This window comes from Atheta coriaria, unplaced genomic scaffold (genome assembly GCF_025399875.1).
Source record: "Atheta coriaria isolate IRGN ID8LTWV9N9 unplaced genomic scaffold, Caltech_Dcor_3.1 hic_scaffold_8_pilon, whole genome shotgun sequence".
Taxonomy (NCBI): Eukaryota; Metazoa; Arthropoda; class Insecta; order Coleoptera; family Staphylinidae; genus Dalotia; species Dalotia coriaria.
The window spans coordinates 8,556,290-8,583,283 of NW_027045450.1; the positions used below are offsets into that span (position 1 = coordinate 8,556,290).

Below are 26,994 nucleotides of genomic sequence, written 5' to 3' on the forward strand. Positions count from 1 at the left end.
AAATATTTGGGGTTGCGCGCGCGGGGGCGGTGAGGGTGGTGGTTAAAAATTAAACGCTGGGAGATGGGTGATGGGTGACGGGGTGTGCAATATCTTTTGTAACCTTTCGTGTCGATAAATCATTTTTGCACAATGGCAAACAAACACACACATACAGAGGAATAAACAACAAACGAAAGCAATTATTTAAGTTGATTAATTTTTAATTTCTTTGAATTATGATTGATTGAATTAAAATTTAGAGACTGGTTTTAATTATTGAATTGCTTAATATTTTTTTTAAATAAAAAATAATAGAAATAGATTTTGAATTGGATTTTCAAGAGATTTTAATTTTATTTGCGTTTTTTTTTCTAATAAAACTAAAATTAAATTGAATTTTTTATAAAATAAATTTAAATAAAATAAAATATGATTGCTTTCTAGTAAAATAAAGGTTTTTGCATAATTTGTTATGTTTTTGGTATTTTGAAATGTTTTTAGTTCATTGCTCCGCATTTCAAAATTATTTTCGTGTCTTGCATTTCATTATCAATATTGCAAATGATTACAAATTTGTACCTAACTATGACGCATAAAATATAATAGATAATAAACAATATTTTACTATAAAAGCCCAAGCGATTATAAACCCAAACATAAATCAATTCCACATACAAGAATAAACAGTTCTACCAATATTTAAATAACAATTTAAAAATGGTTAAATTTATTTTGCAAGCTGTACTTCTATCAACTCTCCTGGCTATGGTATTAGCTCAAAGATGTCCTCATACTGTAGAACCACCTTGCATGTCTACACTTCCTTGTGAAGAAAATTGTAGTGATTCGCCTACAGAATGTGCAGAGGTAAATGGTAATGCTGGCGTTCTTGCTCCTGGCGGATGTAATTGTTGTAATACCTGCGTGTACATAGTCAGTAAGTATATTTTATGATTGATTAATTATAAAGTACTTCATATTGATATTCATTCATTTTGTGTTTGTTATAGAAAACAATGAACAATGCGGTTATAATGGGACAACACATACTTCCTTTGAGTGCCGCTGCAATTTCCAGTGTGTTGATGGTGTATGCCAACCAGAAAACAAGCCATGGTGGCCATAGGAAGAAGATGTAGAAGAAGAAAATGTTAGTTTGGAAGTGTTTTCAAAACATTGTTAGCTCTTGTTGTTATAATGATTGAGCGTTGAAATAAAATATATTAAAATAATATTTGTTGTAATTATATGCAGATCCCACATATTCCTGAACCCAATATTTGAGACTTCAATTTTGTCCATTTATTGGAAATATATAAGCTTATGGGTTAAATGAGAAGTGTATTTTAATCGGGGAACAAAATTTATTTGTTTCTGCTTACTGTTTACATTTTAATTATAAAAACATGAGCAGTGGTTGGATTTTGTATTAAATTGTATCTTCACCCTTCCAGAAACTCCTGCTACCTTACATTCCTCGTCACATTTCTGAACTCCAGTGCATCTTGATGAGTCTTTTAGAATGACTGTTAGTGTTGTTGAAAAAATATACATTTGTTAAGAAAACTTAAATAGGCTAAAATTTCTAATTTTTTCTTTAACTTACTGAGTTGGGTCAATAGCACTTCCAAAATTCAAAGAAAAACACAGTTATGCGACGCAAAACAAAGCACCACTTCATTATGAATTGTTGGTTCCACCGCAGGTATTCTTCAACAAATTGACTGAATACGTTTTCGTTTTTCTATATACTAAAACTAGATCTAATTAAAAATATTATCTAAATATTTTTAAGAAGTTAATTATGAATAATTTTGGTTATGTAATTTGCTATGCATTTTACCTTGTTAGTTCTTATCTCATTTCTTGATATATTTGAAAAGTGAAATGAACTTGAATTAACTTAAAATTGTATGAACTCAACGTCAAGAATGTGTTTTGTTGAGTTGCAAAAATTTAGATCATTATTTATAATGTGTGCTTATATTAACCAGTTAATCATTAACTATAATTAAAAGATTATTCAAACCAAAAGTTATTTAGTATCCTGTGTTACATTTAAATAGAAGTTTTTAATTCCAATGAACTTGAACCAATTTTAAATATTACTAAGACGTTAGCCAAGCTACGTATTGCTCGTCTCTAGAAGCCAGAAGAAGTAAATAAATGAAGTAGAATGGCGGGAAGTTTAAAATGGTTGAAAGTATAGCCTATGGAAGTATAGTGTACGTCTCCATAGTGTAGTCAATTGGATTTGATGTTGACGTAGCTAAATGGTAATACAGTGTGTGATAATACAGTGTGATGGTACCATAGTACCAGGTTTGAGCTTCATTGCTGGAATGCTGATGGCGTTAAAGTAGTCAACAGCTGTGATGCAGAGGTATTATTGGTTAAACAATTTCTTTATTTTATTTTAAAAATAATTTTTTATTAAATAAAAAGTAGCCTATAACCATTCGGGAACCACTAAGAATATGTGTACATATTTTCAGGATGATCGGTTAAGTAGTTTTTGCGTGAAAGTGTAACAAACATCAGGACTTTCGCATTTATAATATTAGTAGGGATATCGTGCCCCTCCGATACAAGCAGCAGCAGCGCCTGCTTTGACGTGCTTGACTGACGTTGCATGGGATTTCATACCGCGCGCAGCGCATGCGCAGGCGGCTGCTCCGTCCCGTGCATAATGCAAGTACATAATGAATATTATGGGCGGTTTGACCGCCCGTATATAAAGTACCACGTTTTGGGTCTAAATACTGTGGATAAACTGGCGTTGTATAGATGGAAGTAGAGAAATATTTTTATTATATATTTTTAACATCTAAGCAATAAGTGACAACGTTTGTTTCATAATGCAAATCCATAAATATTCGGGGATATGGTAGATAGGTATAATAAGAAACATATTATTATCGGAGGAACAAAATTTATTTATTCACGTTCGTGTTTCCAATCATTTTGCTAATTTTTACAACTACAGACGCTGGATTCGCATACTCCCCTTGAATGACCTTGAAATAAACATTGGTCCCTGCATTTCTGGGCATTGCAACGTGACTTAGCGTGGACTGTATACGCTGAAAAAACACACAATTCGATAAAATAATTCAAAAGTTATAATAATAAAATAAAAGTTTCATTTGATTTTTTTTAACTTACGAGAAGGATTAGCTGCGCTGAAACCAACAAATGCGATGGCGAGCATCATGAAAACAAAGCACCACTTCATTATGAATCGTTGATTATTGACGGCAGGTACTCTTCAAATAAAGTAACTCAAAACATCTCGGTATTTATACTAAAACAAAGCTTCATAAGGCGCAATTAGTATAACTGACAATTTTAATTATTATATTTATGTTATCTGTTAATCCACTTTTTTCATACTCGTATGTGAAGTTTGGTATTTAAATGAAAGTGAATTCTTTTCGAACAAGCTTAAAATTCCGTAAGTCATATGTAAAGAATGTGATTTATTAACATGCGACTTGACGCTATATAATGTTCAGCCTATTATTTTTAATGTACACCTATTAAAGTTGAACACAGGTGTTATTAAAAGGGTTTTTAAAAACTGCAAATGAAATATTATCAACATAATTAGATTATTTATTTATTTCCGTGGGTACGTGTTTCTTTATCAACGTCTTAATAGATAAAGCAAAAAACGGTTTCGCATGTGAATAAATTACATGCGGAATTTTAAGCTAATTCGAGAAAAATGCAGTTTAAATCAAATATTGAAGTTTTAATATAAAAAAGCATGAAAAAGCAATATATAAATTTTATAATCAAAATTGTCAGTTATTACCCTTTAAAACATAAATTATATAAATATAAATTATCAAGTCTTGTTTTAGTATATATACGAAAACGTTTTGAGTCAGTTTAATTCGAAGAATACCTGCAGTTAACAACCAACGATTCATAATGAAGTGGTGCTTTGTTTTTGCCGTCTTTGCCATCGCTGTGTTTTCCTTTGACTTTGGAAGTGCTAGAGACCCAACTCGTAAGTTAAAGAAAAAAAATAGAAATTTTAGCTTAATTTTATTTACTTTTCTTAACAAATGTATATTTTTTTCAGCAACACTAACAGTCATTCCTAAAGACTCATCAAGATGCACTGGAGTTCAGAAATGTAACGATGAATGTAAGGCAGCAGGTTTCTGGAAGGGTGAATGCAATTTATGCAAATCCAACTACTGCTCATGTTTTTATAATTAAAATGTAAACAGTAACTGAAACAAATAAAGTTTGTTCCCCGATTAATAATATTCTTCTCATTTAACCCATCAAAATATCCCTACTTCCCTACTAATATTATAAATGCGAAAGTCCTGATGTTTGTTACACTTTCACGCAAATACTACTTAACCGATCATCATGATAGTTTGCACACATATTCTTAGTGGTCCCCGAATGGTTATAGGCTACTTTTTATTTAATAAAAAAAATTATTTTTTAAATAAAATAAAGAAATAGTTTAGCCAATAATACCTCTGCATCTGGCTATTTGACTACTTTAACGCCATCTAGCATTCCAGCAATGAAGCTCAAACCTAAGTACTATAGTACCATCACACTGTATTATCACACTGTATTACCGACAGCTACGTCAACATCAAATCCAATTGACTACACTATGGAGACTGTACACTATACTTCCATAGACTATACTTTCAGCCATTTTAAACTTCCCGCCATTCTACTTCATTGTTACTTCTTCTGTGACTACAGACGCGTACGGAAGCAACTTCATTATTTTAGATATTCGCGAGCGAAGCCAAGGGTTAAAGCTAGTGCACTTATAATCTTACAGTTTAAATAAGTGTGCGAGCAAATTGCGATGATTTAAAATAAAAAAGTTGAAATACAAAAACCGCAACGTCGAACTAGAGTAGAAGTAGAAAAAATAGCATGAGCATCTTGTGGCTAAACGTTGTTAATACCCTCGTTTAGACACTTGTTACGTAATATACTATTATTTTCTACCCCTCAAGAAAAACATGTCAATTTAAAAATAAATAGTAGCGCAGAACTTTTTGAAATATTATTTTTAAACACACATCTTTCATATCGTATGAAAACGTCTTAGTAATATTTAAAATAAGTTGAAGTTCGTGGAATTAAAAAAACTCCCTATTTAAATGTAGCACGGGATACTAAATAACTTTTGGTTTTGAATAATCTTTTAATTATAGTTAATGATTAACTTCAATAAGCACACATTATAAATAATGATCCCAAATTTTTGCAACTCAACAAAACACATTCTTGACGTTGAGTTCATAGAATTTTAAGTTAATTCAAGTTCATTTCACTTTTCAAATATATCGAAATGAGATAAGAAAGAACTAACAAGGTAAAAATGCATAACTTAAATTACATGACCAAAATTATTCATAATTAACTTCTTGAAAAATATTTAGATAATATTTTTTAATTAGATCTGGTTTTAGTATATATACGGAAACGTTTTGAGTCAGTTTAATTCGAAGAATACCAGAAGTTAACAACCAACGATTCATAATGAAGTGGTGCTTTGTTTTTGCCGTCTTTGCCATCGCTGTGTTTTCCTTTGAATTTGGAAGTGCTAGAGACCCAACTCGTAAGTTAAAGAAAAAATAGAAATTTTAGCTTAATTTTATTTACTTTTCTTAACAAATGTATATTTTTTCAGCAACACTAACAGTCATTCCTAAAGACTCATCAAGATGCACTGGAGTTCAGAAATGTGACGAGGAATGTAAGGCAGCAGGTTTCTGGAAGGGTGAATGCAATCTATGCAAATCCAACTACTGCTCATGTTTTATAATTAAAATGTTAACAGAAACAAATACATTTTGTTCCCCGATTAAAAATATACTTCTCATTTAACCCATCAACATACCTACTAATATTATAAATGCGAAAGTCAGATGTTTGTTACACTTTCACGCAAATACTACTTAACCGATCATCATAAAATTTGTACACATATTCATAACGAATGGTTATAGGCTACTTTTTATTTAATAAAAAATTATTTTTGAAATAAAATAAAGAAATTGTTTAGCCAATAATACCTCTGCATCTGGCTATTTGACTACTTTAACGCCATCTAGCATTCCAGCAATGAAGCTCAAACCTAAGTACTATAGTACCATCACACTGTATTATCACACTGTATTACCGACAGCTACGTCAACATCAAACAATTGACTACACTATGGAGACTGTACACTATACTTCCATAGACTATACTTCCCGCCATTCTACTTCATTGTTACTTCTTCTGTGACTATTTCATTATTTTAGATATAAAGGGTTAAAGCTAGATGATAGAATTGAAGTCTGAAATATTAAGGTTCAGGAATCTGCTGGATCCTGTAATATAATTACAACAAATATTATTTTAATATATTTTATTTCAACGCTCAATCATTATAACAACAAGAGCTAACAATGTTTTGAAAACACTTCAAAACTAACATTTCATTCTTCTACATCTTCTTCCTATGGCCACCATGGCTTGTTTTCTGGTTGGCATACACCATCAACACACTGGAAATTGCAGCGGCACTCAAAGGAAGTATGTGTTGTCCCATTATAACCGCATTGTTCATTGTTTTCTATAACAAACACAAAATGAATGAATATCAATATGAAGTACTTTATAATTAATCAATCATAAAATATACTTACTGACTATGTACACGCAGGTATTACAACAATTACATCCGCCAGGAGCAAGTTCGCCTGCAATACCATTTACATCTGCACATTCTGTAGGCGAATCACTACAATTTTCTTCACAAGGAAGTGTAGACATGCAAGGTGGTTCTACAGTATGAGGACATCTTTGAGCTAATACCATAGCCAGGAGAGTTGATAGAAGTACAGCTTGCAAAATAAATTTAACCATTTTTAAATTGTTATTTAAATATTGGTAGAACTGTTTATTCTTGTATGTGGAATTGATTTATGTTTGGGTTTATAATCGCTTGGGCTTTTATAGTAAAATATTGTTTATTATCTATTATATTTTATGCGTCATAGTTAGGTACAAATTTGTAATCATTTGCAATATTGATAATGAAATGCAAGACACGAAAATAATTTTGTAATACGATACAATGAATTAAAAACATTTCTAATTAGTAAAAGTTTTACTAAAAGATTTATTAATTTGTTTTTAATTAAATCGGAATAATTAAGAAAATACTAATTGCACAGCATTGAAATACATACTACATCAAAGATAAATTAATTCTTCATCGTATGCGCATAGTGGTATAAATAATTGCATTAATTTATAAATGCAAAACAAAAAACAAATTTTGAAAAACCACATTTGAAAGTAACGCCATCTAACGGATTTACTCGTAGTGCGTAAACCACTAATATTTTAATTTATTTGCAAATATCTATATCTCAAATAAATACCTAAATACCCTTATATCACGTACGTATCCCAACACTTTACCTCTCACCTTTAAAATATTATTTACCAACCAAATATAACCTCGATATTATTACGCTTAGATACACCTACAAATAAACACATCCGTGTATCGAACCGTATTGAAGTTCGAAAAACACCCAGCCGCCCTGAAATACACCCGAATTATGCCGGAATACGCGCATACGCCGACAATTAATAATTATAATTGAAATGATAATAATGATAATGGCCGGCCGCCGGAACGCGTAAATCGCCGCCGCCGCTGGCCGCCGATGCCGCTGCCAATGCCGCAACTGTTCCGTTTCGCATTCGCGCACAGCAGTCGTACATCGATTTGATTTCGGGGCGGCAATCGGCGATGGGGTAGTTTTCCGACAAACGCGAAAGGTGCACGCGCGGGGGCGCACATCATTAATTCTCATAAATTCAATCGTTCAATGTTAATTGAAATTCCAAAATGTGATTGCGTTTCCAGTTTTCGCAAAACGTTTTTCCACCTCGCAAAACGTTTTTCCACCCGCCCCCACAATCACACACACACACAGAAAAAGAGAAAGAGAGAGACAAATGGTTTGTGTCTATGACCGGAAATGCTATTAATCTTACTCTATGCAAATCGGTTCGAATTATTTATATGAACATTTTAAATTTAAGGTTAGGAATTTTAAAAAATCAATATTTTAAAATCAATTTTATTTAAAAGAAAAGAGAAATGCTTTTACTGCACATTAACGCCATCTCTAATTCAATTTTTTAACTAAAACTATGATTAAACCTTAATACCAACTTTTATCCCTTATTTAACACCCTTTACGTCAAAATTTTTAACATTTTAATAAATATTATCCTATTCCAAACCAAGACAAATCCAAAAAATCATAAATCATCAAAATTCGTCCAGTCGTTCTTTAGTTATAAACGTTGTAACTAACAAAACTATATTTTACAATTTTTTAAATATTTTTTTTAGGTACAACCCTGTGAAACGTCTGTGGCGCACCGCAAAGATTGCATACTTGTGCGGGAATTTAAAGAACGGTCGGCTCGTAATTAAAATATTCTGCTTGGACGCGTCTTTGCCGCCTCCAGTGCCGCCGCCACCCCCTCGGGCAAGACCTACGGCGCTCTCCTGTCGTATATCCTGAATGTGCAAAGTCGAGCACAAGTCACACACAAAGTGTCGGCGTGTCGGCGTGTCGACGATGTCTCGCACCGCTTCGGGCGACATCTGCAAAAAGGAAAAAAGTCCTTTTTAACGCAAGGACTTCCTTTGCGCCGCGCGAGTGTGAATTCTTGAGCAAAGCGTTCGCTAAATAAATGTTTGATTCAAACCGAACGACGTGACTTTCATTTGTTTTTCATTTCAAGGATAATAAAGGATTTTTAGTAAATTTTGACTAAACTCACAGAAAATATTAAAAAAAAAATTAAAATTTTAGGATATAAATCTTATTTAATTGGTTGTAGTTTTCTCTATCCGCCATGTTGATCCTTTATCCTTTTTCCACCATTAGTGTATACAACGCCATCTTTAATGCTTGTTTGTGAGTTTTCACAGCAAACAAAAATGTTTTTTTATGAAACTAGGTCTTTAGCGCTTGTAGTCCTTGGAGTCCTTGGATTTCTTGGTGAGAAAACTTTGTTTGATGTAAATTTGATTTCTTATTAACGCCGGCGTCCGCCGGCTGTGAACAAAACAGACGCACTATCACGATAACGTCAAGCGTGAAACCACGACGAATGACACGAAATTTCAGTCCTGCCGGAGCAAAAAAAGGATAACGGGCAAAAAATAAATGCAAAACGTAAAAAATCTCGTCGCGTCTCGAGACAGCACAAAACGAAACGAAATGAAAGCGATTTGTGAATGATTTCGGGCTTTGTGACGTACATTTCCTGCTATTTTTGAAAAATTGTCCGCTGGCGTTTAATATGCAACACGTGTAGCATGTTAAATTGGCAAAAACTTTCACTGGCCACAATGTCACATTAAAACTTCACAGGCGCACAATTGTCGCACCCTTGGCAATTTTAATAAATGTAAAATTATAAAACATTCAAATTCAACAGCAGAATAACAAAATAACAGAATAACAAGAGTGAAAGTGCATTATGAGCGAGTTTTACGATTGTGCTTGTTATATGCAAGCAGGGTGGATGAAGAAAGGACAATCGAGCTTTTGTATTGCCGGCAACCCAACGTACGCGCGTGCATGTATTGTGTGTGAATCGTGCGCGACGTACCTGTTGATGTGCACATTTGCATATAAACATGGAAACTCCATTAGGCTTAGGCGAATCGAAAAATCCCCGATACGGGATGATATTGAGCAGGATAGCGAGCTGGACAGCAAGCGGCTTACATCGACGGATTAGTCTACTAGCTTTTGATTTCTTTTCGCAGCGGGAATTATTTTTTATGAAATTTTCAATTTTTTTTTTAAAACTAGAATTTTATGTTGAGGGTATGGAATAACGCGTACGGAATAACGTAACGCGCAAATTATCAACTGCCGTTTCGAATTGATTAAATTTATTTCGCTGTGCTGCGTTCGCTGTTAAACGATGCGGTACACGTTGCAGTTTATATAAAATATGCCTCGTGCGAATCGACGCGGACGTTCATATCGAGTTACCGGTTGAAGGTATTGAGTGTAGACATTTCTGGAGAGCATTTCTCGTGTGAGATGTGAATTTAACAAAATGGGAAATGTTTTTACTTGAAATATGAACTTTAAACGTTAATATCTTGAAAACTACTGTATCGATTTTTTTAAATTCCGTATGTACATTTATTAATATGATAAAAATATTTTTCCAAAGTTGTTTTAGTTTTTAATAATTAATTTTATAGTTATTAATAAAAAAACAATTTTTCAATTTTTTACTACATTTCTAATTTCAAAACCAATTATCTTTAAAACTAATTAACAAATATTGTTGAAATTAACGAGTATTATTTATTGTTATATGAAGTAACGATCTACCAAATATTTTTCAATTTTATCAAAAACTTTAAAAGTTATTGCAAAAAAACCAAGAAAAGAACATTAATCTATGAATTCAGAAATATTTTTACTTGAAACTTGAATTTTAAATGTTAATATCTCAGAAACTCCTTTTTTGATTGAGTCCAAATTTTCAATATATAATTATTAATATATTAAGTAAATATTTCCAGAGCAATTTTCGTTTATAAAAATTAGTTTCAAAGTTATTAATAACAAAGCAATGTTTTAATTTTTCTACTTTTTTTCTAACTTCAAAACCAATTATCTTTAAAACTAATCAACAAATATTGTTGAAATTTATAAATTATATTTGTTGATAATCATACAAACGATCATACAAACGTTATTGCCAAAAAACTAAACAAAAACATTATTCTGTGAAATTGTATCGTTCTTTAGATGAAACATAACATCCACATTTTATACAAAGTGTTTTGTGATCTACCCACTCTGGACACACTGTATATTTCCCTAGTATTTGCAAAAATAACGTTCAATTACCAAGTCACATGTCTCCCTGCCTCCACAGTCGAGGGGACAGTCTCCAGTCGTGTATCGTATATCATATGTTTGTCCTTGCTCCTTGCTCCAAGGACCTCCAACCTTCAAGGTTTATTATGTGTGTGCAGTGCTTCGTCGTGCTTTTGATCATGGCGTCGCTGGAGTACTTGACATGCAGACACCGTCCACCGTTGCACACGTCCTTGTAACGTGCAGCACGCCAACAAAGAAAAAGCAAAAGTTCCAACATGTTATTTAACTTATGTCATTGTAGATGGCGCTACTAGCTCATACATCTACACGCGGAGTCAGTCAGCCATCTTGTTTAACTCGTGCGCACATTTTTAGCGGACCACGTTTGTGGTTTAAATTTGTGTCAGTGTGTGTCATCCTCTGTGTGTATAGCAGCGTGTCCTCTTTTCCAACCATCCCTAAAACACGAAATTCTCTTCGGATGCCACACACGCCGGCTGAATATATAAACCGCGCGCGAGGCGTAATTAGAACGCCGAGCGCCAACCATAATTACCCGCAACAATTAGTTACGTTATAAAATAGTCGCTGCCGGCATGCAAGCTGCTCCGAGCAAAGTATTTTAGTATTTCAGTCGCTCGCAGAATTTTCCGTCCCCCCTGCAAGCATGTACACAGGTGTTGTTAGCCATCTAGGGATTTTATTGTAGGCAACTTGTATTGCACGTAATTTGCGTTGCATACATTTTTCAGCAATTCAACACTTCACAGATCATAGCGGATTAGTTCCACGTCTATTAGCACAGAAACTTGTCATGCGTGATGCTGGAAACATGTGCGTTGATGAAAAGCGAGCTTTGTGGTAAATTTAGACACAGTTTATTTGATTAATGCGTCGAAATGTGTCCAGACTCACGTTCTCACACTGCGAGCGTTTAAAATATTTTACGGTGTGTTATATAAGTTGCATAACATGAATAGCATTGACAAAGACATTTAATTACGTAAAGTTTTTGGTTTTGGTGATGTTTTTGTGGGTTTTTCGCACGTGGAGGTCGTGGAGTCACGTGGTCAGTTTACAAATCAAGCGGCAATTGAGGTATTCAATCGGCGCGGGTTGAAAGTTGCGAGTTTCTGTGCGGTGCGAACGCTAACGAACGAAAATCGCTCCGGTTTTCTTTGGAAAGATAGAAAAGTAAGGAACTAACTGGGAGTCAAGTCGCAAAAGTCGAGAAATATACGAATTTCGAGTTCTATTGCTTGTTTTTACGCTTTTTGGGTTTTGGGGAAAGTTTCTACGCGCTAAACTAGACGATTAAAGTTTATTTTCTTCGTGGGTGTCGAACACGTTGATTGATTTCGTACTGACATCAAACTGGAGGTTGGTAAAGGGGGTATACATATTTGGTTAGGTTGAAAAACAAAAAAACAAAAAATAAAGTAAAAAAAAACTAAAAAATGCAAAAATAAAAATTTTGCATTATTTTGTGTTTTTTAAAAGCCAATATCTCTTAAACTATTGCTCCTATTACATTCAATTTTTTTGTACACATTTACAGAAACATTATCTACCTAAATACAAAAATATTTATTGTTTAATCAAAAACTTTCCGTTTAAAACCCAAAAAACTAAACACTTCAAAACACTTTTTCTAAACCTAATATTTCCCCTTAAAACCAAACTTTGAGCAAAAGAAAAATACATGCATTCCACATCTTTACCGTGAAGTGTTTATTATTTCGTCGATGCACCGCGTGGCACACGTCTCCGATGCCTGCGAAACTTCGAACCGTGTTCGTAGCTTGTTTGCTTAATATGCGATTGTTGTGCTCGGAACATCTGCGCGGTTATGAGGCGCGTGCTCGCGGGTCGTCCGCCGAACTAATGAAACAAATAATCCGGCGCCTTTCTTCAAGATACCGCGTTTCGTTTCACAGCGATCAGAGCTACTCTCTAGCTGTAGAAGTACTCGTACCTGCTTTGACGACGTTCGGATTCAATTACTTTTTAATATATTCCCAGGCATGAGTCGCTTGTTAAGCGGGGAATTTATTTTATACAAGACTTGGTAAAAGGTGTTAACTCGTTATATTTTTAGATTAGGCAACTTATATTACAGGAGTTATTTAGGTTGCCTATGTTAAATTAAGCGGGAAAATTCTTTTTGAGTTAGGCAACTTATTTTACAGTTATTTGGGTTGCATATGCTAAGCTCAATTACCAAAAACAATTTTTATGTTTTTTTTAATAAAAATTAGCTCAAAACGAAATTTTTAACAAAAAACTGAAATATTTTGATGTTAGGCAACTTGTATGACTGTTATTTTGGTTGCCTATCCTCAAAAATGTAATTTTTAGTGCAAGTATATTTTTATCATACAGTAGCGATTTTTTCCACGAACCGGTAGCTGTGAAAAGCGAAAAACCGCGTTATCACACATCTCTCACGTTGGCTCGGCTGCATTTGCATTATATTACCACCTCGAATAGCTCACGAGGCGTCGAAACACTAACGTCATGCATAACAAGCGTGCACGCGCGAAATTCCGCCGGCGGAAAAATCCTCGAATCGCGCACACATCAGGCCTCTTTTTGATCAATTTCGATTTACGTCAGGGCGGCGAAAATGAGAAAATGTTAATACGCGCGCGCATATCGCGCCTCGCAATCCCGTCAGCTATCCTTAGACAACATCTAATGGCTTCGCACATTTTTACCCGCCGTTTTAACTCAAAGCGAAAATTCTAATGAAAAATTTCTCAGGTAGAATAAATGGAATATTTAAGATTAAGAAATGTAGAATCATGAAATGCCTAAAGTAAGTTTTATTCCTTTGGAAACGAAACAATGCGATCGGAAAGTTTTGCGCCCCCAAAGCGGAAAATCTCAAAACGTTGGAAATCTTTTCTGTTTTGCGTTTAATATTTGCGCTTTTGTCTCGCTGGTATTATAATTGTTAGCGAATTGTTGCCATGTGGAATGCCAGCAATAAAAATACTTTAAACAGCGTAAAACAATTACAAAAGTTTTGTAATCGTTGATTGTTATTAAAATATCCCACAAAAACAGCCAAAAAACGCTGTTTGTTATTTGGGTTGCATACATTCATACATACATTCATTTGATTGGTGAATATATAGGCAACCAAACACCCACCTATTCTATAGTTTAGTTTTTTGTTTGTGCGGAAAAAACAAAGAGAATTGTTATCGCCGCCATTAATTTATGACGACCGGCGGGGAATTGATGGCATCAAATCAGAAAGCGTTATTAGTAGTTTTGCAAAGTAGTAACGACCGATATATTTTACTACCATATTTGCCAGGACGACAACGCCTCATCCCTATGCAACCCCTTCGCCGAAAACACGCGTGTATTTTTCCCGCTGGCGTCGCGGCGGTGTTTTTCGACAAAGTTAACAAACACGAATTTAGTTGTTTTGATGTTTGTCCTCCCTTCTGCGGTGTGACCTCTTTTTTTCCTCTCCCCCTTTCATATTGAATGCATTTATATCAATTTGTCTCAAGCATGAAACAAAAGTTGCATACCTATTCAAATGTAAGTAGCGGCGTAAATTAGGTTAGAACTTCATGACATTAGAGTGGGGTGAAAGAATCAATTTGTCGGTTTTAACAAGAAATGACAACCGCAGGAAAGTTTTTACGAGAAACTTGTTAGTTGAGACTTTGACATTGCTATTGTTTACCATATGCTGATAAAGGTGGCAGCGGAAGTGCACAAGTTTCGCATTCTGCAATGAAATGGAATAAGGTATGGAATAAGGTGAAGGAAAGGCGCATGAGTGTGAAATAAGAGTTGACAGTTGAGAGTTGTGAGGGTTGGGGATGGGGGATGAAACTTGACATTCGCTGACAGATCATCTGGCCGGACTCGCCCACCCTGGGGAGATATATGTGATCATGGTTGGGTTAAGAAACAAAATGCATCGAAAAATATGATATACTCAAATAAAATAATATAGGCAACCAAATATACACTGGTGAAATTTAGGTTGCTTTAGTATTATGTGTTGGAGTTAATAAATTCTTTGTTTATAGTTGCTACGATAGTAATAGAGGATGGTATGTGATTGTTATCATTGGATAGTGATGACGTGTTGGTGTTAATCTGATAATCTTGAATAATAACGGATTATGCATGATTGCAAACTGATGCGATTACACACAAGTGAATTAATTGTGTTAAATTGTATATGAAACCATAAAATATTAATATGTTGTTTTGGAATGCTTTAAAAATTTAGTGTATATTGGGTTGCATATCTTTAGTAGCTGATAAATCTTAACCTAAAAATTATTTTTTTTAATTTTAGGTTTTTGAGGTTTTTTGGGAGTGTTGGTGGTTGAATAAGACAGGTAGGCTGTAATAGCTCCCCGCCGCCGCCGTAGCCGCCGCCGATTCTAATTACGCGTCTTACGTGCCGGCCACCCCGACGTGATCCCACCCATGCAGCGTCTTTTGATTTTCCCATTGGTTTTCCGGCGGGCGGCTTGCGGTTCGCCATTGGCGTAGGCGCGCCAGGTCGCCGGCGTCGCGCATGAGTGAAGGTGAGGGTGGACGGCGTCGCGACGCACGCTGGGACGCGCGCGCCCCGCGTCAGTGCATCGCCGGCGAGCCGACGCCGACGACCGGCCGCTCTTCAACTCAAACACGCGTTCGTTTGCGCGTCTATCTCGCGCTCAACTTCAACAATCACAGAAAAATTCAAAGAAATCATTTGTTAATTAAATATATTAAAAGAATTAAATTAGAAGAGAAGAAAAAATTAGAATATAAAGAAAAAGTTTTAATTGTGCGGGAAATTAATTTTATTTCGTTTGTAAAACTATGAAAGTTCGAAAGTTATGGCGGCTGTTGGCCGCCATCTTCATGGTCAATCTTCAAGTCACACGTGCGGCTACATCTTCAGGATCTGGGTCTACAAATGGTAAGTTTTAAAAAATATTTTTTTTAATAATGCCAGACATGTTCTGTTTATTATGGAACAACCCGCGTATAAAAACACGTGTAAATGACCCGTTTAATTTTAAACGACAATAAAAAGCATAATATGCTCAATAAAAATTTGTTATGTGTTTGGTAAACTCGCTAAGTACATTAATTGCATCAATTACATACAATATGTCCGCAGAATATCAAAAAATAATAATTAAAAACTATTTTATTAGTCGTTAAAAATAGAAATATTTAAAGTAAAATTATGTTTTATTAATTTTAACTTCAAAATATTTGGAAAAAAGGTAATATTAAAATTAATAGTTTAAAAGTTAGGTTAAAGTGTATATCAAAAAGATGTACGCTATGAATTCCACACACGTGAAGATATGTTTATGACGCGACGGCAGGTGACAGATATATGATTGTTTCTACGTGCCGCCTTTGCGTGCCGCCCGTGTAAGTTAAACTCTTTGGCCGCCGCCGACGTGTATTCAATTCGTTCAATTCGCTTAGTCGAATATGCGACTAACGGAATGTTGAAATGCGCTCTACGTGGCACGAGTAACCTGCTTCGACATCGCAGCCGCCCCCGCCGTCTCCGCCGCCCCCGAAAAACATTCGATGTAAATGTAAGGCTGTGCGGTGGAATGGTGTGCGTCTTGGTCGGAGTAGTCTTTCCGCAGTCCGCCAACGTTTCATCGCGTTCGACGTGCTGCATGACAATGACGGCGGGCGGCGGCGGTTTAGCGGTCTCGCGGAGGTCGCCGCCGCGAATGTATCCGAAACGGAAGGCGCAACGGAATTTCCAGTCATTTTCATTTCCGTCCGCTCATGCATTCACACACAGAGAAAAAACACAGCAAACTCGACAATTGAGTAGGCTACCCGTGTGTGTTGATTGTGTATATTGGGAAGCCTACGTTCGAGCGCGCTTGTTATCTCGTTTTCTTTTTAGTCGTCGTGCAGAATTTCCATCCGTTATTGCGTTGCCGGGGACGAATGACGCAGAGGAGTCTCTCATCGGGAAAAAAGGACCTAACGAAATGAATGATGTTATTACGCTGGTGGTGCACGGCAATGGCAATGGCGGCCATGTTTGGCCAAGTTGTTCGTGGCGCGCTTATTGATGTCGAAGTTGCGCGCTCGCGATCGGAATCGTCAAATCCGCGAATGGCGAGCTACGAGTCCCATAGGTGCGGTTATCACTTCATTGCTGTACTTTACTTTATCAAGTAAACACAACTTTAAATCAAGTAAAAAAATGTTGCAAAGTTTTCGAGCAGAAAATACAATATGTGAAGAACAACGGTCTAAAAATGGGAAAATTTGTTTTTTTTCACAATTTTATTAAATAATATAAAAACTAATAAAGATATTGCAAAAATTCTTTCACTATATGATTTATAATTAAATTCTACATCTTATACTAAAAAATTATTTTATTTGCATTATGCATTAATAAATTATTAATAATTTAATTTACTTTTTAATTTTTTTAATATATAAAAGTTTTTTGTTAATAATTATTTAATTAAATACAATAATATATTACAATAAATGTTATCATTCGCAGAATTTAACGCTAAATCGATATAAATTTTAATAATTGCAATAGCTTTTGTAGTTATTGAATTATTAATTAAGAAACATTAAAAATCATGATTTTATAATTTTAGACTGGTATTCTTCACTTAAGTAAATTTCAAACACAAAAGATGAATTTTCTTCGATCAAATCGAAATAAATTAATCAAAAACTAATTTTTAAGTGTTCAGGCGTTGAATGCAAGAAGATCTTTGTAGATCTGGTGCGAATGAGCATCACACACGATTTGTCACCGCCTCGGCTGGCAGTCGATGCGAGCTTTGCAGCTTCTTTTTGTCCGCGTCCTGCTGCGAATCCCGTGATTAATGAGCGGCGGGCGCTACCACGAGATGACGGCGAGATAAATTGCAACCTAATACATACTCGATATGTATCACATCGGAAGGCAATTTGACAAAACGGATTTAATCCCAGCGCCAATCTCGCAATCTCGAGCAGCAAGCTAATAATTACAACTTGGCACTGCTAACACCCACACACATTTACACATATACACTGGACGTGTGGAGTATTTATCGCAGGTGTTTTCGGGGCGTTAGCAAGGGTGTTATACGTTTTGTAACTTTTATCGCGACCGAGTTAACCGGTGATAATAGGCTTCATCGGAGCGGATTTGTCCGCGACCGCAAATACACCGCCGTCGTCGACCGAGCGTGGCTGGTTGCGGCTGGAGTAGGGGTTGTGGGTGCGTGCGTCTGCCTTTTGGGTTGCAATCCTACCCGAAATAACAATAAATCTTTTTCTACTTTTCTACTTTTGCTGCTTCGTGTTGCACTATCTGTATTGTTGGGGGCCTGCGGCTGTGGGCTTCACACTTGTCACAGCAGTTTCGATCTTTTAACTTTCTTTCATTCAAGTGGAGATAAAGTAAGATTCATGATGGTGTATGTTATTACCTACTTGAATTTTCAATTCTTAAAAGAGGGACAAACATTTGAAATATTCGGAACAATATAATAAATTTTTTTCTTACAGCCGTGACTAAAGTACTTTACACTGTTATATTAATATCAAGCCAATTAAAAATAAATATTACATTTAACAACAAAAGAATATTTAAATTATTATCCAGATAATGTTATTTTATGTGATATTTGATTTTCGGTCAACGTGACTCGACTCCACTCTCGAATTCAGTTCTAAGCTTTCAAAGCTTGCACGTTGCGAGCTGCGATTACAGCCCGGGCGCCTCCACCATTCCCATGCAAATATGATTTCATATCTTTATTTTAAGACGCACAAACACACCGAGCGCGACTTTCGATAAATACGACGCGTACGTTTCTTCCGTACGTCGTGGAATTTATATCTGTTGTCCTGATGCTGGACAATATTACGGATGAATACCAAATCAGGACATCGCGGGACATGCATGGCGTCTTTCGGATTTTCTTCGAGTTTCGAATTAAGCGCCACTCCGACTCGACTCGAGCAAGTCGGCTTGCGAACCGGAAACCGGAACGTAGTATATTTATAGGCGAATAAAAATGTTAGATAACAGCCCTGCTGGAGCGCCGGACCACTTTTATTATTACGAATGAATTGCTGAATAGCTTATTTGCTCGCGTTTGCAGCGCCCAAGCGCGCGGAGAGATTTGTGTATGTGGGTGGAATTTAACAGTGAATTAATTTGATTATACAATTTTTAGAACGGAGGAGTGTGTTTTAAGTAAACATGGTGTTGATAACAATGCAAACAATATAAAATTAGATGTTAAATTGTTTGTGTCACTTTCTAACCTCAATAATGATGTATAGGGATAAATTTTGGTAAATTTGAGTTAGCAGGTTCGTAGATAATTTATCTAGGAATATATATTCCAAATTTGGTAGTGATTAAATAAAAATTGAGCGAGTTATGACCAAAAACGTAAAAATATTCAAAAATTTTGGCTACAAAAGATTAATTGTCAATATCTCGTGATAGGAGTAAAATAAATAAAAATAATTGACAATTAAGAGGAGTATATTTATTCTAATATTTATATATTAATTTTATATTAAAAATATTAATAATTGTCGAAGTTATAACAAAAAACATAAAAAAAATTAACTCAAACTGTTTGAAACTTCAATAAAATGTTTAAATATTTAGTTATGTTAAATGTAAGGTTATGTTTGGTTATGTTTGGTCCTGAATAGTTGTATGTAGAGGTTAGAATAGTCAAAATGTGATTTCCATCGGATTGCATATGTGTGCTAATGTAGACAACCCAAAATACATATTGCGTCTGGCAGCGCGCGGCGTTGGCGGTTTGTTCGCGCGGAAAGCGAGCTAATAACGCGCCCGACGCTAAGTGGCACATTAAATCCGAGCGCTCGAGACCGCCGCCGCCGCCACCGTGGCCGCCGCCTCCCAGACACAACGCTTCTCGGCGTTCACAACGCTTCCTACTGAACGCGGCCAGCCAACACTGGCTTATTCCACAGATATTAGCATTCATCGCCGACGCCGTCTGTATTATAACAATGTTAATTAATTACCGGCAAGCTGGCGATAGTTGTGCGTGCAACGTGAACGTGCGTAATGTGCGCCACTGCTTGATGTATGTATTCACATTCAAATCGCATTCGCATATTTAGATTCGAATAGTACATAAAGTTGTCCATTGTAAAGTGGGGAAAGTGCATTTTAATCGTGGAAAATATAAAATTTTAATGAGTTAGATCAAAATAGATATTATTTCAAAGGTATGACGAAAATTTTGATGTAAATAATCTAATATTAAGCAAGTTATAGCCAAAAATAAATGAAATTTTATAAAAATTGTGGAAATTACTAAATTGTTTTTTAATTTTAAGCCGAAATATTAAAAATTTTGAATTCTGTTTTTGGATTCAGAAAGAGAATTTAAGTCTACGTCGATTATTTTAGCAACTTTTTTTTGATAACTATGACCGTTTAGGCCCTATTTGCAATTTTAATATTAAAATTGGTTTTTCTATGCCAAAACGGCTTTAATGTAAAATTGTGTTACTGATTTCCGATTTAAAATTTAATCTACTTTCTGAATCCGAAAATAGAATTCAAAAATTCGTATTATTTCAGAACCTGCATTTGCTGAAATAAAAGATTTCGTCATAAAATAAGGTAAAAGATTGGCACGAGTGGGCGTACAACACGTTAAATAAAACTAATTTCTGCGGAAAGACAGGGTCGAACTTTTTTTAACCAAATTATTACCAGTCGAACAACAGGGTCGAACTTATTTCTTAAAAACTTTCAGGTCGAAACTGTCGAAGTGCCCCTCCACCAAAAAAAAAATTTAAATGAGTAAATGATAATTATCTCGAGAACAAAAAGGGCTAGAAGAAAATAAACTTCATATTCTTGATCTGTAAAGAATTCTCAAGAAGATGGCATGTTTCTTGTAAAACGACCAAATTGGTATAAAAAAATTAAAGAAAAGATTTTATTAAAAAAATTGGCAAAAGATTTCTCTTTTTTATAGTCGAAATTAAAAGTTGGAATTTTTAAATTCTGTTTTCGGATCCTGATAGATAAATTAATTTTGCATTGATTATTTTAGTAACTTTTTTGTTATTATTAACCGTTTAGGGCATATTTGCAAATTTCAATGAAAACTCCATTCGACATAAAAAAGAAAAATATTTTGCCTTTTTTATGACGAAATCTTTTTTCACCAAATACAGCTCCTGTAATAATTGGAATTTTTTAATTTTGTTGTCGAATTCTGAATGTAGATTAAGTTCTGAATCGGAAATCAGCAACACAATTAATAATTAAGGCCCTGTTGGCATGTAGAAATCAATTTTTGTATTAACATTGCGAATAGGGCCGAAACGGTCAAAGTTATATTCTGTTTTCGGCTTCTTCAAGCTATATTTTAAATAAATATTTTAAATCGACTGTTTAAGTAATTATTTTCCTAACATTAAAGATATAAGCCCAATTAATCATATTAATTCATGGAAATCCAACAAAAATCTGGCGGGAATTATCTATGTCCACTTTCTGCGTTCCTAATATCACGAACAAATGAGCAGCTCAATTTTCGTATTTCCTCGACAAAATTTTGTTGAGAAATCCGATGAAATTCATACACAAAATTCTTTGGAATATTAGGATCGCAGAAAGTGCAGTAGGCTGCTGAATTAATAATGAAACTTATTGCAACACCCAGTGGCGGTATAGTTTATTTACTCATAAACAGATGGCAGTGGTGTGACAATATTCAATTAATTTTTGGTGCAATATAAAACTAAAAATTGATTTTAAATTATTAGTGGACGTATTCGTTATACATATTTCTTAATTAGGTATCTTTAGGCTGCTGTCGTGGCATGGCTTATAACTATACATTCCTGCAATCGTGAAACACTTTAAAATCAATTTTCAATTTAATATTTACCATAATTTATTTAAATATTGACACCGCTGCCATCTGTTTATGAATAAATAAATTACGCCGCCACTGGGTGTTACAATAAGTTTCATCATTAATTCAGCAGCCTACTCGCTCATTCTGCGATCCTAATATTCAAATCATTTTGTGTATGAATTTCATCGGATTTCTCAACAAAATTTGGTCGAGGAAATACGAAAATTGAGGTGCTCATCAGTTCGTGATATTAGGAACGTAGAAAGTGGACATAGACAATTCCCGCCTGATTTTTGTTGGATTTCCATGAATGTGTTATGATTAATAGGGCGTATATGGATAATTTTAAGCAAATAATTACTTAAATAGTCGATATTGAATTAAAAATTAGCATGAGAATGCGAAAACAGAATATAACTAACATTGACCGTTTAGGCCCTATTTGCAATTTTAATACAAAAATTTGATTTTACATGCCAATACGGCCTTAATCGTTAATTGTGTTACTGATTTCTAATTCAGAATTTAATCTACATTCAGAATCCGATTGAAATAATCAAAAATTATACAGAAATTACAAGGACATAGTAAGAAATAGTAGGAAATAGTAAGAAATAACAATCCTAATCTTCAATGCGTGCAAGTTAATTTCCGTTCTCTAAGTTTCTTGGCGTCATATCATAGTCCAAGGGACTCTTTTTAGTGTGCATTTTATTTAAACTTCCTTGACGTTTTAAAAGTGTCCTAAATTGCTGATTATGAAAGATCGGAAAATTCTCAATCAGATAAAAATATAAAATAATAATATTTCTAATAATAAATTCAATCGCGAATATCTCGTAAACTAAAAGAGATAAATAGGATCTGATCGCAGCGTCTTAATGTACGGATTATTTTCTATAAGATAGGCTAGTTAAAAGGGAAATCTGAGAGATGAAATTTTAAGTCTTAAGAAAAAATTGCCAGGGGGGGTGCTTGATACTTTTTTTCAACGATTTTTGGTAAAAAATATCTTTGAAATGAAAAGAGATAACAACCAACGAATTGCTGATTATGAAAGATTGGAAAATTCTCTATCAGATAAAAAGATAAAGTAATTATATTTCCTACAGTAAAAGGTCGAAAAACGCGACTAAAAGTGCTAAAAGTGACATTTTGCAATTTTTACTAATTTTATTGAATCGCGAATATCTCGTAAATTAAAAGAGATAAATAAGATCTGATCACAGCGTCTTAATCTACGGACTAATCTCTATCAGATAGGATAGTTAAAAGGGAAATCTGAGAGATGAAATTTTAATTCTTAAGAAAAAATTGCCAAGGGGGCTTGATACTTTTTTTCGACGATTTTCAATAATTCATAGCTCTTAAACTAAAGGCGATAGCAACCAACGAATCGTGCTGATTATAAAGGAATAAAAATTCTTTATAAGATAATTTAAATTGCTTCGTTAGTTCCCGACATACAAAGCGTTTTAAAAAAATTCATTAATCATAACATAAACAAATTTTAACTTCAATTATAAGCCAAAATATTACTTTTTAAAACAAATTACTGAATATAAAACTAAATTTAATTGTTTAAAAGATTCAAAAATTTGAAACAATTCCTTCAAATACCGACGAAGATATTGCCACTTTAATCCAATTTCGTAAATTTTCTCGGTAATTAAAAAAAAAATCATCAGTTAGGCCATTCCAGTACATGTAATAACATCAAGCAACAGAAGAAGCAAACCATTTAAACGCGCTGTTTGCTTTGAAATTATGAACCTACTAACCTGTAAACCTGTAAACCTGTTGGGGTGCAGGGTGCGTGTTACCTATCGTGTTCAACACCGTGTTATTTGTCAGGTCGGGGCCGGCCGCACATCCCGGCGCACGTTAATCTTCCCCCGCCATCAATTAAACGAATTAAATCGATGCGCCACGCGATACGGCTAATAAAACGGAGGGGGCTAATTAATTAATAAAATTTGATATTGTTTGCCTAGAAACTCCCTTTCTCTTGTCCTTACACATACAGTTAAGGGGTGTAACTTACCTAATTTGATATTGAATGTCAAATGTGTCATTTAGTCATTTCCTTGAGTTTTAAAGAATATTTGAGGTTAAGAATTCGGAATTTAAAGTTAGGTTAAGTTTTGGTAAGTATTAAGAGTTGTAATAAATAAAACAATTAAAAATTATAATTATTACAAAATTTTATCATTTGAAAAGTTTGATTATGTTATTTTTGAGGTTATGAAAAATTCCAGTGGCGTATCAACTTTTATTAACCAAAAATGCAATTTTAAGAAAAAAAATAAAAATAAACAACACCAAACAATTTTACAATCAAATATCCTAAACTTTCATAAATAAAATTTAATTGTTTAATCATTATTGTTAATTATAAGTACAAAATAAATTTTTGTGCCGCCCATGTCTACATGTTAAGACAAAGTTGTTTGCACTCTGCCACAGCTATTAACGATCATTTGCGAAGCGTTAGTCGTGGTTGCGTCTACGTCTACAACCCCAGGGGGTGGCGTCCGGGGGTGGCGACTTAAACGAAAGCGATTACGCGCCGACAACTGCCTTCCTCGCATAAAACACAATCCGAACGTGCATTAACAACAAACGTTGACAATAAAAAACGTAATAGTCACCGTCGCACCACAACCGCCAGCCAAAAGCCAAAACTACCCTGACTTTATGAATATGTAAATTGCAAATAAATCCCACATTTTAGGTGCGCATATTAATTCAGCACAAAGTACTATTTCTGCACATCACACCCTCAAAGGAATTTTGGAGGGTAGTTTTGTAATACAGGGTAGTTTTCTTACTTCTTCTTGTTTTGTGCTAGATTTAGTAGATGTCAATGTCAATGACTGTGACTATGACAATGACGCATGCATACACCCTCAAAAACCACCCCTAACAAAGCATCCCTTATTACTTACTTGAGGCTAGCATTTAGTTACGCTTCTTATTTAGATTCTGGAAGCTATGTCCCGCCAGAAATATGTAATCAATGACTTGGGGATGAAAATTAGGGATGAAAAATTCCAATAAGTAATAAGCAATTTATCAAGTGTTAAATCCCTAAAATCATGATTTAACAATTTGAGGTTATAAAATTTTCATAAAAAACGTATTTTTAGGCAATTTTTAGTGTTTTATAGTGTAACATTGAGGTTATGTGTTGTTTAACGCGATGAATCACCGCGTGTCTTTTTTTGTGCGCGCTGGGGGTTGAAAAAAGCACATGATGAAATAAATAACGGTTAAGCGAGACGATTACGAAGCCATTAATTTAGCGCGGAAGCATTAACGGCATTAAATGACACTGTGTCCATGAAACGTGCGGATTAACATAGTAAATGGATGAATCCCGAAGCGTCGCAGACGGCGCGCCGCCACCACCATCCCCATGCCCATGCGGCGCATCCCTTATTCTCTTGCTCTCCACTCGAAACCGACGTTATTTATTCTTATCGGCCGTCTGTATCGCGCGTATCTACGAATCGAAGACGAAGATTCTTTTGCTATGCAGGGTGGAAACTATTCTCACCCTTAAAACCTTCCCCTGGTGATCTGAGCTTTAATTCTTTAAATCTGAGGAAAAAATTTGGAGGAAAAAGAGAAAAGTTTCAGGTGGTTGTTACCTGTGTGCGAATGTTGTCATTCTTTTGTGTAGCAGGTGAGGGGGTTGAGCCGGGAAAGTGATTATTTGGTGGAAATCAAACGGCGATCCGCTGAGGCGATAAGAAAACGACGCGTCATTATTACGCGTTTAGCGCGCCGCGTTTCTATGTTTATTAAGCGTTTCGCACGCTTCAAAGGGCTAATAGTGGTTATCAACCCCCTCGCGCCAAGAAACACAGGGAACATGTGGGGGGATTCTCATGCGGCGACATTAAATTATGCATGAGAGTATTTACATTTCGTGGTGGAACGAAAAATCAACAAAATCAAGTGGAAATAAAAATTGTACGACGGTTGTTTCAAAATTTACAAGTCTTTTGCTTATAACTCGGGTAGTTTTGAGATATTTTAATCAAATTTAAAATGGGCATAGATTTAGTACTGACACAGTAAATAATCATTTTTTAAATTTTAAATTTTAAAATTTTGGACCATATTGAGGTTAGAAGTGGCAAAAAACTTTTTTTTTGTATTTTTTTTTACATTTTTGATCATAACTTGACTAATTTTAAGAAGTATGAAGTAAACTTTATTTTAAGGTTAAACAATCAGCTGATGATAAATAATTTAAAATTTCGTTTAAAAATATTAAGTAAATCGTTATTTATAAAGGCTTAAAGTTATAAAATAATTTTTTTTCTAGATTTTTTCTTGATTTTTTTTTACATTTTTGATTGTAATTTAAACAATTTTAAAGCAAATTTAACGAAATTAAAAACATAAATAAATAATAAATAAATAATCAAATCAGCTAATTTTTATTAAAAAATATCCACCACACCCTGAGTTATTAACCGCGAAACAAACGTAAAATTCAAAAGTTTTTGTTTTTGTGTTAAGTTTTTCATGTTTAGTTAAACATAATTCTGAAATGAATAGCGCGCTAGTGGTAAATTTGTAACGCAAAGTTATATTGGCATATTGTCGAAGATATGGGGATGTTGCACCGCCGCGGAGGCGGCGAGAAGTACACATAATTCAATGAAGTAATTGAATTTGCCGAGGCGACGTACGCGCGCCGCGCACATGTATATACGCGGAAATTCGCCGACGGAAATCTACGAGTTAACGGTAATACCCGCCACCGCCGCCGCCGCCAACACATTCACATTCACATAGGTACGAGCGGACGCAGACGTACCCACTACTTACACTCGACAAACTCAAAACAAAGTTGTAAATATAGATACGTACAGACGTGCAGCTAACTCATGTTAAAACCACCCTTAAAAAATTTAAGGGTTGAAAAATAAAATATTCCAACAATAAAGAATTAAACATGATAATTAGACTCGGGTGACAATTGTCTGCGGTCGTGATTCATCCCAATTTTGATTTAGTTCCCACCCTTAAATTTCATCCCCTAAATTTGAAGATGTTATATGTCGCACCGCACATGTGCGATCAAACGTGAGCGACCCTCGCAAATGATTGTCGAACTGTCGAACTTATTGCCGTTTTGGGCCAGTTGGGGGTG

The 26,994-nt window shown here is 34.7% G+C and overlaps 4 long non-coding RNA genes across 4 annotated transcripts; 2 read left to right on the forward strand and 2 right to left on the reverse strand.

The window, feature by feature from the left end:
* The first annotated feature begins 475 nt into the window (after window positions 1–475).
* On the forward strand, window positions 476–1,214 carry LOC135797586 (uncharacterized). Its single transcript, XR_010549585.1, has 2 exons — window positions 476–919; window positions 993–1,214. It is a non-coding gene; the product is annotated as an uncharacterized lncRNA (long non-coding RNA).
* A 1,680-nt stretch (window positions 1,215–2,894) lies between these two features.
* On the reverse strand, window positions 2,895–3,355 carry LOC135797261 (uncharacterized). Its single transcript, XR_010549508.1, has 2 exons — window positions 3,148–3,355; window positions 2,895–3,065 (listed from the first exon to the last, which is right to left on the reverse strand). It is a non-coding gene; the product is annotated as an uncharacterized lncRNA (long non-coding RNA).
* Window positions 3,356–3,782: 427 nt separating this feature from the next.
* On the forward strand, window positions 3,783–4,260 carry LOC135797331 (uncharacterized). Its single transcript, XR_010549514.1, has 2 exons — window positions 3,783–3,997; window positions 4,073–4,260. It is a non-coding gene; the product is annotated as an uncharacterized lncRNA (long non-coding RNA).
* Window positions 4,261–6,377: 2,117 nt separating this feature from the next.
* LOC135797579 (uncharacterized) lies at window positions 6,378–7,014 on the reverse strand. The gene is made up of 2 exons (XR_010549583.1): window positions 6,673–7,014; window positions 6,378–6,599 (listed from the first exon to the last, which is right to left on the reverse strand). It is a non-coding gene; the product is annotated as an uncharacterized lncRNA (long non-coding RNA).
* Window positions 7,015–26,994: the final 19,980 nt, after the last annotated feature.